We start from the raw sequence: 23,202 nt of genomic DNA, 5'->3' as shown, positions 1-23,202 counted from the left end.
CTTTGTCCCGACAACTGTTTACAGCGTGCACCTGCCAATAACTACATTGGTGGCTGCTCTATACAACTGCTAACACTCTCCATTAAGGCCAGAGGCCAAAGGCTTTGCGGCTACAGCTCTCCTTAAATTGATTTACTTACACATCTCCCTGCAGGAGAGCTATTTGAAATAGACGTTTATTGGACACATTAAAGAACTGCAATTTTGTTGTTGTTGTTTGTTTTGTGCTCGCAAGGTCCTGTATCCCATTACAACAGATTTCCCCCTGCACTGAGCAGCAGCCGAATCACATCTCCTCCTCCAGAACCAAAACAAGAGCAATCTGTCACAAGGTGACAATCTTTAGAGCAGTGTTTATTAGAGCTGTGCGATTAATCGAAACTCAATTACAATTTAAATTATTACACTCCACAATTACAAAATGAGCATAATCGTATTTTTTTTATACAAATTTTTGAGTTATTTAAATTTATACATTTGCACCTTTTTTTCCTCTAATTATTTAATACATTTTGTTTAATCCAAAAGGAACTTGCATAATTATAGTGTTTCAAAGAATTACATTTTTTTAAGTTGAAATATTTTCTTGTTTTGTACCAAAAAATAAATGATCGTCCTTATTACCAAAATAATCGTGATTAATATTTTCTTCATAATCGAGCAGCCCTAGTGTTTATTGTTAATGTGATATGCTCACAAACTGGAATGTGGAGCAACCATTTTTGTTTATGAAAATGAATTAAGGTATTGTTCAAAAGTGCTGTTGTTTCTATTTCAACTGTAAATAATTTCTAAAAACCATTTCTTCTTTTTTTTACAGATAATTTTCACTGGTGATCATGTATCACCGTAGGTGAGTAATTGATTAATTACTTTACGACCTATTATTTTAGATCCCATACAATGTATATCTGAACAGTTCATGTCTTGTAACAGTTTTTATGTGATCTGTTTTACAAATAATTTATGACACATTTATTTGGCCCTGCACTTGTGAACAATTTACCCCCCCCCCCCCCACACACACACACACACACTTTAAAGGCTGTCCTTGCAGCTTGTGCATGCAGTAGTCGACGCTTTCCTCCGTGGCAGGAGCGCAAGGTAATGACTCCTGCCACGGTGGGACTTAATTTGTTATTGTAGCGGAGCAGCTGTGCGGCATGCTGCAGAGAGCAGGTGGCGGCCTGGCAGGAGAAGGGGACGGGGGTAAGGGGGGGCAGGCTGGAGCTGGGGGGGGCGGGGTATCGGTTGTAGGACGAGAGCGTGTGGCATATGTGGGTGGCTGGAGGGAGGTGGGATGATGATGATGATGATGATGATGAAGATGATGATAGTGGTGTGTGTTCTTGAGAATAGGGATGGTGTAACTCACAGCTCTGTCAGCCAGCATCCAAATATTATGCTAGTGCGCTAATTCGAGAGATTCTGGGTGCAAGGTCTGACTGCAAACTGCTTAAATTACATTAAGTGAAAAATAATTAACTGCAAAAATAATTCAACAGAGGAACCTACACTGAGAGAGAACCTTTTTATTTTTATAAGTCATCCGAGGCCCATGCTGAATTTACAAAAAAATGTTAATTTGAGTTGAGTGTTTCAGGGCTTTTTATAACTTTTCCTTGAAAGTCTGTCTTGGTGTGATGATCAGCCAGTCTATAATTACATAGAGTGGGTTGTAATCGTAGGATTGCAATACAAACCCATGATTACATCGCCTATATGAGGGTTTAATTAGTGTGAAGCAGCAGCGACAGCCCAAAAGTTTTCCGTGTATATTTTCTATACTTGAGTATATTTTCCATGTATTGTACTTTATTTTGTTTTACTTTTACTCCCTACTTTTAAACATAGATATCTGTACTTTCCCATCCTTTCATTTGTCAAAAATAGGCTAGTTCACTCCCAGCCATTTTTACTGAAGCAACCCCGTTCGCTCAGGGAAAAAAAAGTATATTTCTATCTGTTTCCGTTTTGCAGCAATTAGCAATAGAATATAGCTATGTTTAATAATTTTTCACAAATCTGTTTAAAACACTGGGGAAAAGAGCTTTTTGCAACATGGCCCTAGTTGATCTCTTATACTCTGCTGCCACCTGCTGGTCGTTTTTGTAATAACTACAATTGCTTCAAGCTTTTTCTTCAGTTCGGTGGCTGCATCAAAGCCTTCTGTATGCTCTAGCATTGAAAAACGTATAAATACGTTTTTGGGTCCATGGTAGTATTTAAAATAGAACATATTTATACGTTTTTGGGAGCAAATGAGTTAAATATATACCGGCAAATGGAGAGAGAGAGGGTAAGGTCAAGTGTGATAGAGATCTTGATTGATTGAGAGCTGGGTGTCGTACAAGGTGTATAAAAATGGGAACAACAGGCACATGGAGGAACGAGGGAGCATGAATGACAATGGCAACAAATAAGGAGGAAAGACTATATTACTTATTTAGGAGAATTGTTTGACATTGCTGGCGAATGCGTTGTGTCTTGTGCCAGCATAAAAAGAGCTTCTGGCTTTCAAAAATATAATCTGAAAATTCACATACACACAAAAATAAGGTGTATTTTTTTCCCATTTGTTGTCATTCGCTAATTTAGCATTTTTTGTGATCAATTATTAACAAAGCTAAGGGCACACATTTTAAGAGCATTAAAGTCGAGCGCAAGGCGTATTGTATAAAAATCGCTTTTCTACCTACACACATTTAAAAGTTTCTACTTTCTTTCTCTACTTTTACTTAAGTACTGTAGTTGAATCAGTACTTTTACTAGTGTCTTAAATATTTATATACTTTGCACCCATTTTGGCAACATCTTCTTTTTTTTTTACTGTTATGACTGAAAACGGTCCTATATCTTTAGGTGTGAATTCTCCAAGCTGCACACTCTGACCTAAAACAAATGTCTCCCATGTCCTTGGTGCTATTTTGTTTCTTTCATGGATACCCTGCATCAAAAGGGTCATAAAAATGCACAAATGACTAATAACCAGAGCGTTCTTTTTTTTATAGTCTGTGCTTGAATGCGCCACAAAACAAAACACAGCCGTCCTTTTGTCGGCCGAGATCTTACACCCATTAGGCTCCATTAAAGAGTGAGAATAAACTATGCATAACACATACTCAATTGCATTATCCAATATGTAGCCCCCCCTCACTCTCATGACAGCTATTATGCTCCCATTTGTTTGAGTAGCAGCTTTTCGGTCTATGTGTCTTTTCAGACGAGGATTTGGAAAGCCTTAATCCACCAGGCAAAGTTTTTTTTTTTCTTTCCACCATCTGGAGTTTTAAAGCTTTTCAAGAGAAAAACACCAGGCGGTGAGAAACCAGGCTGGAGCTTCTGCTTGATGCAAGAAGGACTTTTCTTTCGCCTCACTTTCCCCCCCCCCTCCGTTTTGTTTATGCCAGCTTTCATATCAGGCTTTGGTAGTACAGTGCTGCAATGCCAGCTGGGTCTGTTAGGGTGCAAGGGCATGACTGCAAGGCCCTCCCTCTGTGTCGCTATGACCCCCGCTGAGGACTTCAGTCGCCGTTTGCACAGTAACAAGACGGCATGCATTCAGCGGCAATGATGTTGATGATGGGGGTACAGTGGCCACTAGGGTGCAGCAGAGAGTCTGACTGTAAATGGTCAATGGGTTGCATTTGTGTTCATTGTTTTCTGTGGCTTCAGGGTGAAAGTGGGGTCAACAAAGGGTGGAAAGTGCATGGTCAATTCCCAGAAAAATTCCATGGGAAAGTTCATGAGGAATTCTGACAGAATCCAAAGAGATTCGCATGGTGACTAACATAGTAGCGGTTTTATCGGAACTGGACTGGACGAGTATTAAAAGTTAAAAGAATTTGCTTTGTTATTCTTAAAGTAAATGTAAAAATGTAATAGTTTTAATGAGAATGTATGGGATTTTTTTTTTTTTAATTAATGTATTATGGATACAACTTTCACATCCCACATGTAGGGCTTTAGGGCAACATTTAATTTAAAATAGTTGTATTACTTTTTTTTATTTTTTATGAATTTAACCATTTTAAATATGACTTTTAATTGATGACATGCATACAAACTATTACACTTATAAATATTTCAATCAATAGACTTAATCTATTTTAATCAATCAAATAATCAATCAATCGATATGTATTTCATCCATAATTTTTTTCACATCCCTCCTACAAACCATTTAAAATGCATTTTAATGATTCAAAATGTATTTAATGAACTTTAATTGATTCATTAATTAAAAAATATTTAAAATATTTAATTTAAATATTTAACTACTCTTATTATTATAATCATTATTATTATTATCACCACTTTTTTTCCCAACCAATACCAACATAAGTACTCAACTCTTGAATAGTCACAGATACCAATACCAAACAGGTACGTTACCACTTGTACTTTTGATGCATACCCGCCCCCTAAAAAAACAAAACAAACAAACCAAAACCATGACCTATATAATCCCGATATAGCATTTTTGACTTGCAGTCATGAAACATCAAGAATGGGAAGTCTGTATTCAGTGCTCACAATTTTACAACGGGGGTCATATTGATCTAATCTTCAATTGTGCTCATTTTCAGCTTTATTCCCATACATCTATTCTCATTTGATCCTGTTACTTCCCATGGAAAGTGTCCAATTCCCATACATGTGCAGCCCTATAGGTGCAATGCAAAAAAGTGTCCCTGTATACTAGCCATACATGACGGCAATATCAATGTGTCAACTTGTCCCAAAGCCACAAACGTGACGCTATGCAGAAAGCTAAACGGGCCCGTGGGAAAAAAAGTGTATTTTGCGAGCGAGCATGAAGGCGGGCCATTTCGCACACTCGTCAATCATTTCCATGTAGATCCCCTTGATTCAATTAGCCCCTCTTGGAAACATGTGGATCGTTGTGGATGGAAGCCCCCCCGATCATTTTTCCCATTCGCCTTCTATTCTTTGGGCTGAGTCGGATTCCAATCGCCTGACGTGAAAAAGGGGAAATAAACGAAAAGAGGCCCTGCAGGTTTCCATTAGATTTCTAATTGGTTTTGGCTTTTGCTGGGCGGTCAGCGCCGGTGCCAGACGTCGGCCTTTTGTGTTTTGCCATGTGGGGAGAATGTTCTGGAGGTAGACGGCGGTACCTGCAGTCATCTCCTTCAAGCCATCCGAGCTCGTCGGTTGTTTTTGCAGGAGAGCGTGTTGTTTCTGTCAAGATTTGTGTGTTTTCTGCTGGCGGCCAATATTTGTTACAGCGTGCGTCATGTGTGCGGTTGCTTGCGTTTTGTTTTTCTGCTGTGTGTGTGTGAGAGGGTTTGTGAGCCCACAAGTATCACTCTCACTCCCCGTGGTCACCGCGTGGGTCCTTTCTACCGAAACCACCACCTGTTAATGTTTTACTCCGGGGCCCCCGAGGCTATGCCGACTCCAGAACCTTCCACATTTGCTCATCGTGGTCCATCAGACCACTCAAATCTGGCTCACATTTACCATCACAGGACCCAATCTGGGTTGGATTTTGCACTTCAGCTGAGTCAAGACGCTGATCCAAGTTTGATTAATGACTCACCGGCAACAATTTTGTTCGGCGAGCTTGCCCGGCTGGATTCCCTTTTTAAGATGTTTGCAAAGTGCGGCTCTCGTGAGAATGGAGCAAATTTATGAGGTCATTTTGTTGCCCAATTCTCCCCGTGCGATCACCACAACAAAGCAATCTGGCTACTTCTGTTCGAATGATAAAGTGGCTAACCGGCAAATTAGCCAGAACTTGCCATGGGTTTGTCACGCATGTATTCTTGAGTCTTAAACAAACATTCCCAGGCAGTGGCGTATAACGCGGGTTGCCAGAACCGGGTTCAGTCAGACTATAAGGTCAAAAATTTGATACCGGAGTCTGATTTTATGTTTTTGCTGTCTAAATCCAAGCACAAAAAAATGATTCAAACTTATTTTTTTGCAATTTACTGTCTGGTTCAAATTTGGAAGTTAAATCACTCAGATTAGTTGGTAACCGAGAAATCGCCGACATGATTACGTCAGACAAAATGGTTGCAGCAAACCAAAATGGCAGATTTCCTGCCTCTTTTTAGGCATAGTTTCTTGAGACGTCTTTCTGGGTCTACTCATGATCTGTATACCCCCATTTCAGGGGCAGAATTAGCTAATCAAAACAAAACAAAAAAATCCAACAAAGCCTTTTTTTATGTATTCGTAGTTTACTTCAATAAATACACTCATTGTTACTCACTGATAACTCTACTACCATGTCAGTGTGATATCTTTTACATCTTATTCATGTATTTTGTCCCTTCGGGACCACCATTCATTCCCTTTTATCTGGGGTCAACATGTACTAATATAAAATCCACGTCACATTTCTTGGTCTCATCTATTTATTTGGACAGAAAATGTAAACGTCACTTCGCGAGGGTTAAAAAAAAAAAAGAAGAAATTTTGGGACAAACCGTAGCGCACTGACATTTTTAAATGGGTAGAATGCTTTTAAGAAATCCATTGCAACTTTTACATTATGATTTTCTATTGTGACCATTAGACTTTTTTTAAACATATTGCACCGGTGACTTTTAGGCATGTTGATGCCACCAATAAGACAGTGGGCCATGAATCACTAAAATGATCGTCAGGCATTAGCGGCTCATTTGGGTGACATTCCTGGTAACAATCATCAAAGTACGAGTCCTGGAATTTGCCCAAATCCAAAATGTCTGTTTTCCTTTTCAATGTTGGGCATGTGTCCTTTATGTCCACCAATTCCATGTTCAAACTGGCATCCGTGGCAGAAAGAATTAGAACTTTCCAGAAGTTCAATTAGTTAGATTCAAATATGGAATATTAGGTCATATCCACCACCCACTCTAAGTCCAGCCCCTCTCACGGGGGAAAAAAAAATCTATACTACCATGAACTGGTTATTGCCGTAAAAAAAAGTTAAAGGGACAATGGTCGACGTCTAGCATACCTGCTTCTAATCGGAGCTCATTTAGACCAATTCCCAAATGGCAGACTCCCTGTTCAGTTTCAGGCATGGGTCCTTGAGACTTTTTTGTTTCGTGGGGAGGGGGGCATCATGCTATGACAGACATGTCCGGCTAATTTTATGTTGATCAGTAAAACTGATGTCAGGGACTGTTTTGGTTTGTTTGTTTGTTTTATTACTTTTCTCTAACTTTTAAGTCATGGCCCTAAAAAACAATCATCTCTCTGCACTGTTGCAGAGCTCCCTGGTGTTAAGCAAAAAAACAGCAACGGCCTTGTCAAGCCGATAGGAAATGTCGAGTTGCGTGTTTCGTGAGACCTTGTGCACTCTCGCCGCCGACGTCTGTTTCCAATTGAGCCTCGCTGTCTCCCCCACCTCGCCGATGACTGCAGACAGTGTGGCAACTCCAAGCGAGGAGCGAGCGAGCAGTTAAAAGTGCGGGGTAGGTGCTGGATCGAGGGGGGAGAGGGAGAAAAAAAAACGGTGAGAGAAACGAGTCGAAAGGGATTAGCTGTCAGGGAGAATGTGAGGCTAATTGAAGCCAGTTCTCGCGCAGCTGCTTCTTGTTGCCGCGCGGCGCTCTGACGGAGGATGGGATCCAGATGTGCCTCCGCGCCGAGGTATCGCCCGCCAACAACAATCCTCACAAATACCAGCCTTGCTTACAGGAGTCTATTTAGGGTGCCTTGACAAAACATAACTGCTTCCCTCGCCGAACATAACCCGACCGCCTGTCTTTTGGGCTTGATTGCGGAGTCCCCCGGTTCTGCTTGGCGTGCTGGTACAAAGTGGCGTAAACATCGACTTGATGCATGAGACTGTTCTTAAAGTGGAAGTCAACCCCCCCAAAACTTTTTGGACAATAATATGTACTATGCAGCCTCACTGGTCCAAATATGGTATTCTGGTTAATATTGCGTTAGTGGAATATGAGTTAAGCAGCAAAATCCAGCCGTTCTATCCATCCCAAGCGGCGGCCATTTTGCCACTTGCTGTCGACTGAAGCTGGCATCAATAGTCGGGTTTCCATCCACCCATTTTTTCTTTTTCGAATTTTCAAGTAATGCGAAAATTTAACTGAATGGAAAGGGCCCCAAATTCGCAAAAAGGTTTTTACGCTTAGTGGGGGTGGATTTGGAAGCGTATCAAAAAAAGGAAAATGCGAATTTTGACTATGAATTTTGCGAATAAACGACGCTGACAAGACACGTTTTGACCTGATATTACGTCACACGTACCTTTGTAGTAACAAAACAATGGCGGATGATAAAGTAAGTAATTGTAACTGTTTTTGTTTTCTTTACTTGAACACCTGTCCCCCAACATGTCCATGCACGTGTCCGTCGTCTCTCACTATGATCTAGTGCACTTTTGCAAACTACAACCACAATAATGCATATACGTATTGGCTGTTCTCAGAATGGAGTGCCTGTTCTCCATTCAAATCCTCAGTATTAAAGAACTCAAGCTGAGACTTTCACCGTCTGATTGAAAGGTCTACCATGATAACTTGACAGAATCATTCACTTCGAAAAGTCTCAAGCCCACCACGTCCCTTTCAAGCCGATGTTTTACGGCTTCGCTGCTTGTCAAAAGTTTATCATCTTCATCGTCTTCGCCCGATGGGAAGCACATGCAAGAATGAGCATCTCCAGTCGAAAAAAGGAAATGTGACAAGCTAATGACCGAGATGACACGTTTGCTCATCAAGCACATGAACCACAGAGGAGCTATATTACTTCCTGGCTTGTCCCCCCCACCACCATCCAGCCAGACTGTGAGGAGATTTATGACTTTTGTCAAGTTCACCTAATGTCGTAGTGATTCTCTCTTGCTCACTCCTGCTGGGATATATTGCTTTAAAAAAAAAGGGCTGGATTTACACTGCAGACCAAATGCCTATATTCTTCTCTCTTTTTTTTATTCCATGTCCCAAATTGCATTACATTAGACAAAAATGTCCACCCTGTCATTGACCACCCTGTTAGCAAGCTCACGTTATTTGCATTGGGAATTATTAAAGGCACTTTTAAATGCAGTTAATGATTGACACACATCTAATATAACAGATTTAGACCATATTTAATTCCAATACTTTCTCTGTGGTTTGCATGTACAATGCACAATCCTCGCAACCCTCCAGTATGCTATGATGATCTAACATGAAATGATAAAAAAAATATCTGGTTATATGTTTTTTTTTTCTATTTACGGTGACAATACAACAATTGGGTTTTTGTCACCAGCCAAAGTTTCTGTGTGACTCAGATTAGAGTTTAGCTCCGTATCTTCCTCCCACGGGTGGAATGTCTTCTGGCCGCCGTTGTTTATGAGTCTTGTCAGTTTGTGTCTCTGCTTCTTGTCCTTGCTGGGGGGGTCCTTGTTGAGTTGTGGAGCGAGATGACACCGTGGGGTCTGCAACAACAGCCTAGCGGCGGTGGTGGTGGGGGTGGTCGGGATTGCCACAGCACGCCACTGGAGGCATTTGTGCAGTGTTGCGGTGTAAAACTTGAGGGATATCAGCTCCTGTAATTTTAAAGTAATCGGTTATATTACAGTGTTATTGATTTTGAATGGTACTTAGTTACATTTGGAGGGTGCTGACAAACATCCCCACCTGTGTGATAACGTACATTTGGGGCATATTGGCAATACAATAAATAATCAAAATTGAAATTCCTAATTCATACTTTTATATTGAATTTGCGCTCTGAACTGTGCAACCCTAATATATATATATATATATATATATATATATATATATATATATATGTGTGTGTGTGTGTGTGTGTGATTTTTTAATGTCTTTTATTGTGGGGGTGTGGGGAGGGCACTGAACTAGAAGGTGTCAGGTAATATCAGCATTTTCACATCCTCTGATTGGCTCCTACTACTACTCAATTTTCGTATATTATGTGAATTATTACATCATGTTTGTGATTGCTTTATTGCAATTAATGATTGTGAACTGCTATACTGCACTGAAGAGATTTGGAGTTGAATGTTATCATGAAAAATTATTGTTTTTAAACTGTTTTGGGCACTGTGGCTTCTGGTTTCACAGAGCTACTATAGCCACTTAGCATTTTTGACCATCCACAATTTTAGATTGCAAGTTTTTCCCAAGCAAAATACATTTGTGAAGCTCACATCCGAATGGCACCGCCCGCCACTGATTTCGTCCAATTATAGTAATGACAGTGATGTCTGACTGTGTAGGAAGTGGGGGCTTATACATTACTTGCGCTTCCAAGACTGTTAGCAGGCATACCAGTGCCAATATTTTATTAGCAAAGCCTTACATTACAGCGTTCCAGCAAAAAAGCCATCCTTAGTCCCGCCACTGGAGATATTATGGGTTCTTGGGGCGGGAGGGAAAACAGTGCAAGTCAAACTGTAAATACTCCTCTTGCATACAAAGAGGATTGTATTGCTACTGTGACAAGTCCAAACATCCCCGAGGCTCAACCTTGGGAAATACCAACACCTTCCTGCGTGTATCTGTGTGCGAGGCTTATCTTCCCCCGGGTTTAATTGAGCCCTTCACAACCCCCCGTCAAATTTATACAAGCGCACACAAACAGAGTGACGGCGCCAAGCCCGAAGGCTCTATCTGCTGCCAGGCCAGGTGTTCCCCTGTTCGCTGCCAGATGAGCCACCTGCACATCACAGGTGCGACGGCCGCCGGGGAAGTGAACAACACAGCTGCTGCAGTGGCCTCGGAGACACCCCAAAAAGAAAAAAACGCATGCAAGATGGAAAGTTTATACGGAATGGGAGCGGGAAGTATAGGATAACGCGGTGTTGTCAACGCCTGACTTTCTTCTCTTGGCAAATGACAAAGTATGCGTTGTGGTTCAAACCAGACTGTTATGACTCTTGACGCTGCATGTAAGTACATTTATTACTGATACTTAGGAAGAGGTGATATTTTTGGCTTGGGTTTCCTCTTCTTTAAGATGAATTTTATTGCCATGGTGATTAACAAAACAGATGGAAGCTTGTTTTGTTTTTTGATTTTTTTTTCTATAAAATGAGCTGAAGACAACTGGCAGTTACTTCAGGATTGGTTTCCTTATCAGTTTTGTCCAATATGCTCAAAACATTCTGCGATTGGCTGGCGACCAGTTCAGGCTGTACCCGGCTTCTCTAGCCAAAAATCAGTAAGGATAGATTGAGACTGGCCCATGACTCTAATGAGGACAACTGCTATAGAAAATAGATGGATGGCATGAAACATTGACTTAAAAATGTTGGTGAGGGCCATGAAGTAAAAACATTTCAGCAGCACAGTTACCGAGTGGTGATCGAGGCTGCCTTGCAGTCGAAAGATCTGGGTTCAACTCTCTGTTGGACTATCTCTGTTTAGAGTTTGGATGTCCTGTTGTACTGTTGGCCAGTGTATAGCGAGGGATAATGGAGGTTAAAGTAAGTTATTTTAAACTAAAAAGGAAAACTTTTCCAAAGGTTGATGTGGCTGCACTCCATTTACCATTATATTCTAATTGGATATTTCCGTTTTTGGACAATGACGTGTTTTTTGAGGAACTGCTTAACTCATTCACTCCCAGCCATTTTCGCTGAAGCAACCCCTTTCGTTCCAAGCTGTTTTACTGGATTTTGCAAGGCCCACAGAATATTGTGTTGTATTGCTATAAAAACATTGACACCTACCAAAAGAAAAAATTGAGTCTCGTCATTCATCAGGAAAAAAAGTATATTTGTATCTGTTTCCGCAGCCATTAGCATTAGAGTATAGCTAAGTTTCATCATTATTCACAAATCTGTTTAAAACTGTGGGGAAAATAGCTTGTTTCAACATGGCCCTGGTTGATCTCTTATACTCTGCTGCCACCTGCTGGCCGATTTTTATAATAACTTCCATTGCTTTAAGCTATTTCTTCAGGTCAGAGGCTGCATTAAACCCTTCTGTATGCTCTAGCATAAAAATGTGTAAAAAGTGTATAATTACGTTTGTATACGTTTTGGGGAGCAAATGAGTTAAGCGGTAACTGAATAGTGAGTGTGGAACTGTGGATTTGGGATGTTTCTGTGTTTCATTTTACTTTTTATGTATTTTTTTTTATACATTGCTGAACTTTTCATTCATTGTAGAATGTACTGCTTGCAATTTCTTTCATTGTAAAACCCATTTGATCTGCTTGCGTGTACACAAAATATGTTTTTAAAATATACATATATCTTCCCAGTGTGAAGTGAACCGTGACCTTAAAATCGGGATATCTACCGAGCCATGATTTACGGCCGCCAATGCCGACATAAACAAACTTACATAAAAATTACAGTTCCAGTTTCCCAAACCAGGCACACCTCCAACACGAGGCGAGGCGAGGTGAGTGGATTTACTCACTGTATGTGTTATGGCTGCGTGTGGGCCCCGGCCAAGCGTTCTCCCTCCCCAAACATGGACTTGTTTAAAGAAGCATCCGTGTTTACGTGCCAACGCGGCCATGACGCCAGCGGCACGCAGCACGTTTCTGCTATCCTTTCCAGCCCAATTACCCAAAACCGCTGCGCTCACAGCTTTAAAACTGCCGAGAGCATCCACATGGATGTCCACAGCAGTGCTTGCGGTTAGGGCTAAGGAGATCATTTAAAACAGGGGTTCACATTCTTTTTACTGGGGAGATTTATTTATTTATTTATACCCTCTCATAAATCTAACTCTTTTATATTTGAATATTTTTGCCTAAATTTAAATGACTGGTTTATGGAAAGGAATTTAATTTCATTTAAATAAAAAAGAGTTTCCTATTGTATGTTAGCATTAAAGTAAAGAAAGAGACTCTCACGCACACAGTTTTCCAAATAAGAAGCAAAGTGTGCTTTCAATCTATATATTGGTGAATTAGAGTTGAGGTTTAGTGTACAACTAGCATATAAAACAGTTTAATATTGTATATTAAATGTTCAAAGAAACCAAATCATTTTAACAAGACTCTGCTAGCTCAATGCTAAAATAGACGGCCTAGCACAAATTAGCATATGTGCTATGAATTAGAGTTGAGGTTTAGTGTACAACTGGCATATAAAACAAAAAACAGAATAATATTGTATATTAAATGTTCAAAGAAACCAAATAATTTTAACGAGACTCTGCTAGCTCAATGCTAAAATAGACAGCCTAGCACAAATTAGCATATGGTAGCTGGTAGTTTAACACACAAACAGCATACAACACTACTCACAGAAATGCATTTATTCTCTTAGCGTTCTGCTCTGGGTTGGGGGCCTTCTTTACTTCCTCTTCTTTCTCCTAATTACATTACATATATTTCAGTAGAGCTCAGTGCTGCCCAGCTTGTTGTGGCACAAAGTGGTACTGCAGCAAAGCCAACTAAAAATTTGACCTAGCCAAAATAAATGATCTCTTAAAAATCGATGAGGTTTACTGTTTCTTTGTTTTATTACCGCGCCAGTCCAATATGTAGGTAGGTACATATTTAATTATTGCAAATTATTTTTGCAATTTTGAGAACCACTGGTTTAAAGGGAATTTGGGGGGTGGTCTTTGGCGTCTGGCTAGACATTTGGCTTCCCCGTTTGGAAACTTTCGGGGAAAGCGTGTGACCCCTCCGCTCATATAAAATTAGAAGACACATGCGGCCACTCTCTCGCTCACACTTTCACACTCACTTCCACCCGCCGCTCAAACACGCCCCCGCCCCCAGCTCACCCCACCCTGCACAAAAATACCTGCACCTCTCGTATTAACCCATCTCTGTCATTCACGCACGGGCACGTTGCGGCCACCCCCGCCTCTCTATGCGAGTGTAACAGGAGATCTGAGGGTTTTCCGTGGGTGAGTAGGTGGGTCAGGCCTTACTTAAACTAATGGCTCCCAGCAGTGTTGAATAGCCAGACACGCTGGAGCCGAGGCCTGAGGTTTTGGAATGCCACTGCCGGCTCAATGCCTGCCTTTCATCGGCACCGAGTCGGAGGAGGAAAAAGCGAGGGAGTGCATGCGAGAGAGAAAGAGAAATGGAGGGAGGAGTGACCCATTTGTTATGGGTGATATGAGGCTGGCTGAAAAGGAGGGGACAATGGACTCGGGGGGTGACGAGAGACAGAGCGGGAGAGGCGTGATAGGGCTAGTCGGATATCAGGAGGGGGTAAAACACCAGTCGGCTGGGAGCCCCCAGTGATCAGTCCCTCATTTGTATTTTTGAATGCCTTTGGGGTGGGCATCGAACGAGCCTTCAGGGAATTTAGCCAGAAACGGAGGCTGCCGTCAAACTATTTGTTTATCCATCAACCCATTTCATACAGCACGTGTCCTCATTAGGGTTATGAATGAGCTGGAGCTTATTTCAGATGAATTTTGGTGAGTTAAGTGGGCTCTACCCTGGACAGGTTACATTTTCCATTTCCTACAGCACATGCCCTTCTTAAGATAGCAGGTGTACTGGAGCCCATGCCAGATGACTTTTGACGGGAGAAGTGGGGTCCACCCTGGACATCCGTCCATCCATTTTCTATACGGCTTGACCTTATTACATCACATGTCCTTGATATTTAAGAATAAATGATGTTCCACAATTAATCAATGTCGATTGAAGTGAATTGAATCAAATCGGGGAAAAAAATCTAAGTCAAATCGAAGTGAACTCTTGTGAATCAAAATTTAATCGATTAAGGAAATTAGAATTAATACCCAGCCCTAATATAAAATTTTTAATCGTAATTAATCACATTACTTAAATAGTTAACTCGCGATTCATCACAAATTTATATCTGTTCGAAATTTGCAATAAAATGTGCAATAAAATGAGTTTTCATACTCTTGTTAACATAAAAGTGGAAAAAATGTTAAACTGAAATAAATATGTCTGCATCTATATGTCAATGATACAAAAATGTCATAATAATTCATAAAATTGAGTTCAAATTAAAAAGATGTAGTAGTATGATATTGATTTGTGTTGAGGTAATTTTTCTGCCACTAGAGGGCATAATTGCATTTGTAAGACTTTGGTGACAGCTCAGTGCATTTTTCTTTTCACATTAAGAGCTATCTAATCATTACATAATGCGCGATTACTGACCGCTCCTTACTTGGAAAGCCTATAATTCCAATCTCAACGCCGCAGACACGTCCACATCAAAATTTAGCAGTAATACATTATATATATATATATATATATATATATATATATATATATATATATATATATATATATATATATATATATATGCATGCACACTAGAGAACATGAAATGCTCGTGACTACCGAAGGCAGTCATTCCGACTACTAATGTGTTCCACGGAAACAACGCTGACGGCGAGTCCATTAGGATCTGTTTCCTAGGACAACGTCACACAATTGGCAGCGCTTATAATGATCGAATTAGCCTCAATTTTAACCAGACCAAGCAGCTTTGACACGTCATTAAACACCACGGCGGGAGTTTGACTTCAGAAAAGTCACCTTATCGGCCAGTTCTTTGTGGCAAACATGGCGAGCTAATTTTTTTTCCAAACAACATTGGGATTGCAGTTGTTGGATGAGGACCATTGAATCCACCACAGGAGCGTCCTAAATGACTTTTTATTGCCATTGTTTCGTTATTTGGTAGAAAATGTGTTCATGCCCCACCACTGCGTAATGGGACATTAAATGGGTTGCGGCCCGTTTGGGTTTTTCTTTTTCCAAAATATAAACTTTGACTCAAATATTCACACTTGGAAGGAGTTTAGGGGTGATGCATTATTTCTTATGTGGTTATTTTGCAAAACAATGTCAACTGCCATTTGATGTTACTCACTTCACAAGCTGTGTTTTTACATCAGAGATTCAAAATACAGGAGAGCCTTCAGATATTGAAACAAATAAATGTCATTAAACATTAAATTAAAGCCTTCCCCCCAAAATAACCCACAATTTTGTAATGTGTATTTTAAGAACGATAAATAGCATTCGATAATGTCGTACTTACATACATAAAAACATACAGTTATGACGCAGTTAAGTAGAATTTACCATTTTTTGGCTCCTTCTGGTGTGCCTGGCGGATGAGTTTGGTTTTGACCATTTTTTATATCTATTAATATATATATATATATATATATATATATATATATATATATATATATATATATATATATATATATATATATATATATACATTATGTAAGTATGTATGAAAACCGAGTGGATTTATGAAAATGGGATACAATTTCATCAGAATTTTTTTGGGGGTAGAACCAAGTCATTTTACTCATGTCACAAACATCTCGCATACGAACAGGGGTGTGTAGACTTTTTCTACCCACTGTACACTTTTGAGTGACTCGGACAGCCGTTTTCGCCTGCAGGACTAAGAAAAGTCGTTTGTGAATCCATCGGGCCAGACTGCTTACCAGAACCGCTTTGTGGTTTCTCAACTGCTCTTTAACTCAAAAGTGCAGGAGGAAGAATAGATTTTAAATGAGAGCCTTTATTTCGGGGAATCGCATTCCTTTCCCGCGTCATTTGGGAGACGAACAGTCAAATCTGTTTTGTATTTACGCCACCTATCATTTACTTTGTCCCTTAATGATGACCAAAAAAAATCCCCTTATTTAATCTCTTCTTATTTTGCCCTTACAGTAAATGGACCTCTGGACAATTATGGGCTTTGGAAGTGATGTGTCCCTATGAGATAAACACACTGCAGAGGAAGTAATGGATAAATATGTGCAAGATCAGACAGGGAAATCTGTGGCTGCATCAGATTAGCCAACATTGAGATAGTGGTGGGAGGGAAGCCTTGCCGGTAAGGTGGTTAAAGCGAATCAAAGGGAGCAGTAATGAAGAGGTTTGAGCTATAAAATCAAACAAATGTGTTGTTTTATCAGTGGAGCCAAAACGTCCGGGAAAAGAGGCAAGCGGGGAAGGTTTTATGATCCACGTGACACCATTGCGCCGTTCTTGGGTGGATTTTTCCTGCTTTAAATAGGAATGATCAATTTTGCACAAGCACTTGATTGAGAATCAGTGAATAGAGAATTTGTTTGATTTTTAAAGATTACTGTCAGTGATAATTTGAATTATTGGCTCAACTAGTAACACAAATGTATTGGAAGTGCTGGGAAAAAAAAAATTCATCATAAAAAAAGTACAGCAATAATTAAATATATATAATTTTATATTTAATTACATATTTTTCATTTCTTTATTCAAAATTAAAATGGACATTTATTTATGTTGATTTGTTCTTTTTACACTATATAATTACATTTTATTATTTATTTTTTAAAGAAATGGTGCTTGCAATAATAAAAAAGTATACATTTGAGTTTTATTCATATTATTCATATTATTATTGATTATTTTGATGTATGTTTAATTAGGGGCGGCACGGTGTCTGACTGGTTAGCACGTCCGCCTCCCAGTGCAGAGGACGTAAGCTCGAGTCAGGGCTTCGGCCTTCCTGGGTGGAGTTTGCATGTTTTCCCCGTGCTCGCGTGGGTTTTCTCCGGGTACTCCGGTGTCCTCCCACATTCCAAAGACATGCATGTCAGGTTAATTGAACACCCCAAATTGTCCATAGGTGTGATTGTGAGTGTGGATGGTTGTTCGTCTCTGTGTGCCCTGCGATTGGCCGGCAACCAGTTCAGGGTGTACCCCGCCTTTTTTATGAGGATGAGGATGATTTTAATCATGATTCTTGTTATTATATAGTTTTGTGGGAAATCTCTCTATTTAAGTTTTTTCACCCCCTTTTTTTGATTATTATCATTACCATTCAAATGGAGTTCTGTATAGTGAAGAAAAACGCTCTGTTGCAAGCGTTAAGTACAACTCCAGGAAACAGTGGCTGGAATAAGGATCACGAGTGGCAACGTAGCAGCTTTTCTTGAGCCCATAAAAATCTCTTGTCATCTTTTTAAAGCCATTTGGCTGCTATTCTCTCAGTTAAATCCCAATTTTCTAAGGGGGGGGGGGATACCCAAGAGAAATGCTGTCTGGAAGGAAAAGGCAAAAACTGCAGACCTTTATCAAGTATTCTAGTATGAGGCTAGCAGTAGATGGTCCAAATCAACATGGATTGAAAACTTGCCTAGTAGGGGGCTAACAAGGAACAAGGACCTTTGAGGTCAGTGTCCCCACAATACGACTGTGGGCCTCCGGGGAGCTTGGTACGGAGCCGATAATGAGAGAGAGAGAGATACGGTGATAAGTAATTTCCTGCCATTCTTTACATGAGAATTGGGTCCACTCGTAGCGATATCGGGTTGAGTTTGAGCATTTTTCAACCTTTACGATCTATACCAAGTTTGAGCACTTTCTCTTTCCATGAGATCAAAGTCAGAAAAGGCCTAATTGTGGGATGTCTCTTATTATCCTGTGGCGTGGGATGTGATTATTTTTTCTCTCTTGTGAACAAAGTCAGCAAAAGCCCGTTTGTTGGACGTCTTTGAAAGATGATCTGAAATAATTATCCTGTGGTTTGGGGTGTGTTAAGGAGTTTTCTTACTTGATGTCAAGACCGACAATCATAAATTACACATACTGATAATTTGGCTGAATTTGAGTTTGTTTTTTTATCTTTCTGATCAACACCAAGTTTGACTTTTTTCACCAGATGTCTCTAAAAGATGATCCTAAGCTATCGTATGGTGTGGGTTGTGCTCAGAGTGGTTGAAGACTCATGATTGTTAAAGGAGTTACAATTATGTGTGTGCTTGTGTCGCGCACTGTTTGTTGTTGGTCATCTCGAATACAGCATACACTTTCAGAACACACACGTTGATTTTCTCATCATGTGTGGGGTCTCCCAATTTGAGTTAAAATGTTAAAAATCAGCGTGTGTGTACTCTGTTTAAGCATAAAATCAAGTTGTTTTGGTTGCGTTTACAAGCAATCCACGTGGTGAGTCACAGAGTGTTCTGCAGGAACATCAGGATTACATTTAGCCAGAATCGCTTACAAATATGTTTACTGTCTCAAATTCAGCATTTTTCATCTTCAGCACTTTTCCTTTTTTCTCTCTCGCTGATTTTGATGCTTGAACAAAAAGTTCAGCCAAAAACCCAACGGACCCGACACGTGTTTTCTCTCTCGCCGTCCGGCCGGGCCGCTGATGAGGCCCGCGAGGGAGTTCTTTTATGAGTCGTTATATTGCATTCCTCGGCTGTTGATTAAATTACAAACCACTAATGTAGATGTCAATGCAGAACCACGGGAGCATGGGAATAAAAACGCAAATTGCGTTTTAAGAGAGCCTTTGAAAAGAGTCCAGTAGTGAGCAAAGATGTTATTTTCATCCAGTGTGACAACGGTGACTGCAGTGCATACAGAAGCTAAACGGGTTTATCTATCCAGCCTATCCTTGGATGACATTTGGTGAAAGTTGCCAGATTAGCAATGGTTCTGGTTGCCACTCAATCACAGGTCACATCCCTCCGTTTTCTGTATAACCTGTCCTCTTTAGGGCCCCAGCTCATGTTTGAGAAATGTTTGACAGCATCTGCCCTGGATTTATATTAGGGATGTTTGATGCCAGCATGAGTATTCATTCTTGAGTACTCACCGATTCCGATACCAAGTACTGGTACCAGTAGTACTTATAATACATACAATTTCAATTAACTTCTAATGCACATGATGAATCACGGATGTATCAAATGGCTGCAATGTAGCCCCAACTACGGTAAGGAAGACTTATTTGTTGTCAGATTTCCCCCTCCCCCCTAAAGTATATGTGGCTGGTATCAGCATATTTCACGAGTATCTGATACATTAAAATGCAGCAATATTTTTACACACATTTGAAAAATTTACCCCGACACGAGTTTCAGCGATTTCCACAAAATTTGAATTGACGTTGTGGTGCATGAAAAGTCTCAAAGGGTCATGCTCTCAATTAAATTTGGGCATTTTGGTTTAAAGCAGCCATTTTTGGGGCTCTTACATTAATGAACTCCTAGTAGGGGATTCGCCCAACTGAGCTTGAATCAGGACCCTAGACAGAAGGGTGATGTTAAATTGCCAAGTTTTTTTTTGGGCTTAACTAATGTGGAGACGTATTGCGACGGCATCTTTTTTGTGTCTGTCACTTATTTAACGTGGCCTCTTATTTCCCTCCATGCCGATTATATCAACAGGGCTGTGTTCACTTGCGCTGCATTTCCATAATGCTCATTTCCTCACATCCCCTATTGCCTTTTTCTTCTGTCCTTTCATAGAGCTGGAGGAAAAAATTACTGTTTACATTTTCTAAAAGGGGAAAATTGGAGAGGGAGCGTGTGAACAAAAACAGATGCCGCACACACTCTCTTGTTCTGTCTTCATCTGGCTGCACACATGTACATGTAGGCTACACAATGGCAAACAGCTGCGACGCCAGCAAGACGGACCAGCACGAGATTGCTTGAGTGCAACATGCGTGATTGCGCTTGCTTTGGAGCGGGGGGGCATGAATCAATAGGCTTCTTGGTTAAAGTGGAAAGTAAACTGAAATTATTCCCATTTTTGGACAGCTGGAGAGGTGACGTGTAATATTTACAAATTTGATGTTCTTTTGATTAAAGTTGAAAGTAAGCCATCAAATAAATAGACTTCCTATAGGAATGTTTAAAGGGGAAGTCAACCTTAATCATTTCTTGACAAATATGTCATATTTGACCTTACTAGTCTAACCACGACATTCTGATTAATGTTACATTTGTGAAATATGAGTTATGCGGGAAAAATCAACAGTTCTATGAATCCTCAGGGGGCGGCCATTTTGCCACTTGCTGGCGACTGAAGATGACATCACAGTTGCTCAGGGCTCGGGCAACGACCAATCACAGTTCATCTGTTTTCTGAAGCCAACCTGCGATTGGTTCTTACCTGAGACCCGAGCAACTGTGATGTCATTTTCACGCGACAGCAAAGTGGCAAAATGGCCGCCTTCTGATATTGATCAAAACGGCTGGATTTTGCTGCTTTTAACTCATATTCCACTAACACAATATTAACTTTGTCATGAGGGAACATGAGTGGATGAGGGATGGTGGACCTGCTTAGCATCCACTTTAAGCCGTTATGCATCAACAGTCCTCCACTACAGTAGCTTTAGAATCTCTATAGCATCAGATGGACGGCCTTCCTCATTGGCGCATCACTGACCCCCCTCGCGTCCCTCCCGCCTCCCTCATCCTCCCCCCTGCTCGCCGCCACCTGGCGCTGCCTCTGAGCCTGCTGGCTGACCAGATGCACCCTGAATAGAGGAGAGGAGGGAAGGCCAGGTTATTACGGATGATTATTCACACAAATTCTGTTCTTTTTTATTTATTTTATTTATTTTGCTGTGCGTGTGCTATACAGTACTTGCAAGGTTGACGGGGACACATGGTTGTTAAACCAAACAGGAAGTGGAGTGTGTCCGTGGGAATTTGGATCAAGCCACCAACAGTGTCTGTTCTTGTTTATCCTTTGATTGGGTTAAGGTCAGGAGTTCTTGCGAGCTGGTCTTTAACCCCCTTTTTGAAGTGACTTTTGTGAAGTGAGTAGTTCTTCTTCAAACCAATCCCTCAAAGTTGGGAGCGCACATGTGGCGAATTTTTTAGTAGAGCACCATTTTTCTTACTGCTCTCAGCTTCGTCTTTAACTCGTTCAAACCCAAAAACTTATAAATATGTTTTTAATACTTTGTCCTTCACTCCCAAAAACGTATGTATACGTTTTTTAACTTAAAAAAAAAAAAAACTAAACTATTATGCTAGAGCATACAGAAGGCTTAAATACAGCTTCTGAACTGCAGAGGTGGCTTAAAGCAATGGTAGTTATTACAAAAAATGGCCAGCAGGTGGCAGCAGAGTATAAGACCTCAGCCAAGTCCATGTTGCAACAAGCTCTTTTCCCCACTGTTTTGAACAGATTTGTATATTCTAATGCCAAACGGAAACAGAAAATTCCTGATGAAAGAAGAGACTCTAATCTTGCTTTTGGTCGTTTACATGTTTTTATAGCAATAAAACACAATATTCTGTAGGCCTTGCAAAATCAATCAAATCAGTCAATGCAGTAAAACAGCCGGGAGCGAAGGGGGTTGCTTCGGTGAAAATGGCTGTTAGTGAATGAGTTAATGTGGTTTTATACTCTGCAGTCTCTACTTTGCAGCATGACTCTTCTCAAATGTTGATATTGATCTACCAATTGATGCGTTCAATGTGGTGTGGTTTTCACATTTTCCCGCTTAACCTTTTTCTGTGCCTTAGCACTGTTTCTTGTGCACCGATTAATCAACAACTAATCGATGTCGATAATACTGTTCGATAATCAATAAATTGTTTAGATGCCATTTTTAGTTTAAAATTGGCCAAATGCTCAGAATTTCATCTTCTCAACTGTAAATATTGTCTGATTTCTGTAGTCCTTCATGAAAGCGGACTTAATATAGTTTTGTTGACCCAGCTCTCGGGAAAACAATAATCAACATTTTTGCGTATTTTCTGACATGTTCCGAACCAAACCGGTATTTCAATCATAATTTTGTTTGTGTATTTTCTGCATTGCCAATTTGAAATAAGTAAGTAAGAAAGAAATAATAATACCTTCTTTTTTTTTAATATATATGATTAATCGATTAATGGACACAATCGCTAGATTACTCAATTATTTAAATAATCATTAGTTACAGGACTGCGTTGTTATACTCTGAGGTCTCCACTTTATGGTTGTCTTGGATCAAATTTGTAGAGAAGTACAGTCAATAAAGTATCGGGCACCCTCATTGTCCCCCGTTTTTTGGTTAGCATGTCTCATTTGCTGTGATGCGTTCAATTGAACATGTTATTCACAGTTAAGCTGTAATTCCCTTGACTTTTTATCCACATAGGCTACCACATGTTGCCAGTGTCATCAAAACTGATCCATATTGTACTGTAAAAGTAATGAGTGGGGAGCTTGGGGGTGGAGGGGGGTGGGGAGGGGGGGCTCCTAAATAGCCGCCATTTATCTCCACCTGCATTGTCTCTTGTGTGCATAAATCAGCTGGCGATTTAAGTTTAACTTGCGCAGGACCAGCCCCTCCTGGTCCTCGAGTATTTCGCCCCCCCCCCCCCCCCCCCCCCCCTCTCAACAGACCAACACAATAGGTTGACTGCATTAAGGGCTGAGACAAAAGGGTATCAATGAGAGAAAAAGTGGGGAGGGAGGGGGGCTTCTCACATTGACAGGCATGCAGATGCGCACACTTTTGTCACCCTTGGCTCGGCC

At 40.5% G+C, this 23,202-nt stretch overlaps 1 protein-coding gene across 1 annotated transcript in view; it reads left to right on the top strand.

Annotated features, from left to right (window-relative positions):
- Positions 1–235: 235 nt before the first annotated feature.
- Positions 236–23,202, top strand: part of cbfa2t2 (CBFA2/RUNX1 partner transcriptional co-repressor 2) — a 50,377-nt gene continuing 27,410 nt past the window's right edge. The window contains exons 1-2 of the mRNA XM_086087938.1: positions 236–332; positions 821–853. The gene's annotated coding sequence lies outside the window, so the exon portion shown is untranslated. The remainder of the gene's footprint in view (positions 333–820; positions 854–23,202) is intronic.

The sequence above is a fragment of the Leptonotus elevatus genome, chromosome 10 (assembly GCF_054856555.1).
Source record: "Leptonotus elevatus isolate MCC_2025b chromosome 10, RoL_Lele_1.0, whole genome shotgun sequence".
NCBI lineage: Eukaryota > Metazoa > Chordata > Actinopteri > Syngnathiformes > Syngnathidae > Leptonotus > Leptonotus elevatus.
Note: the sequence above shows the minus strand (reverse complement) of the source record. Positions and strands in the feature narration are given on the sequence as shown.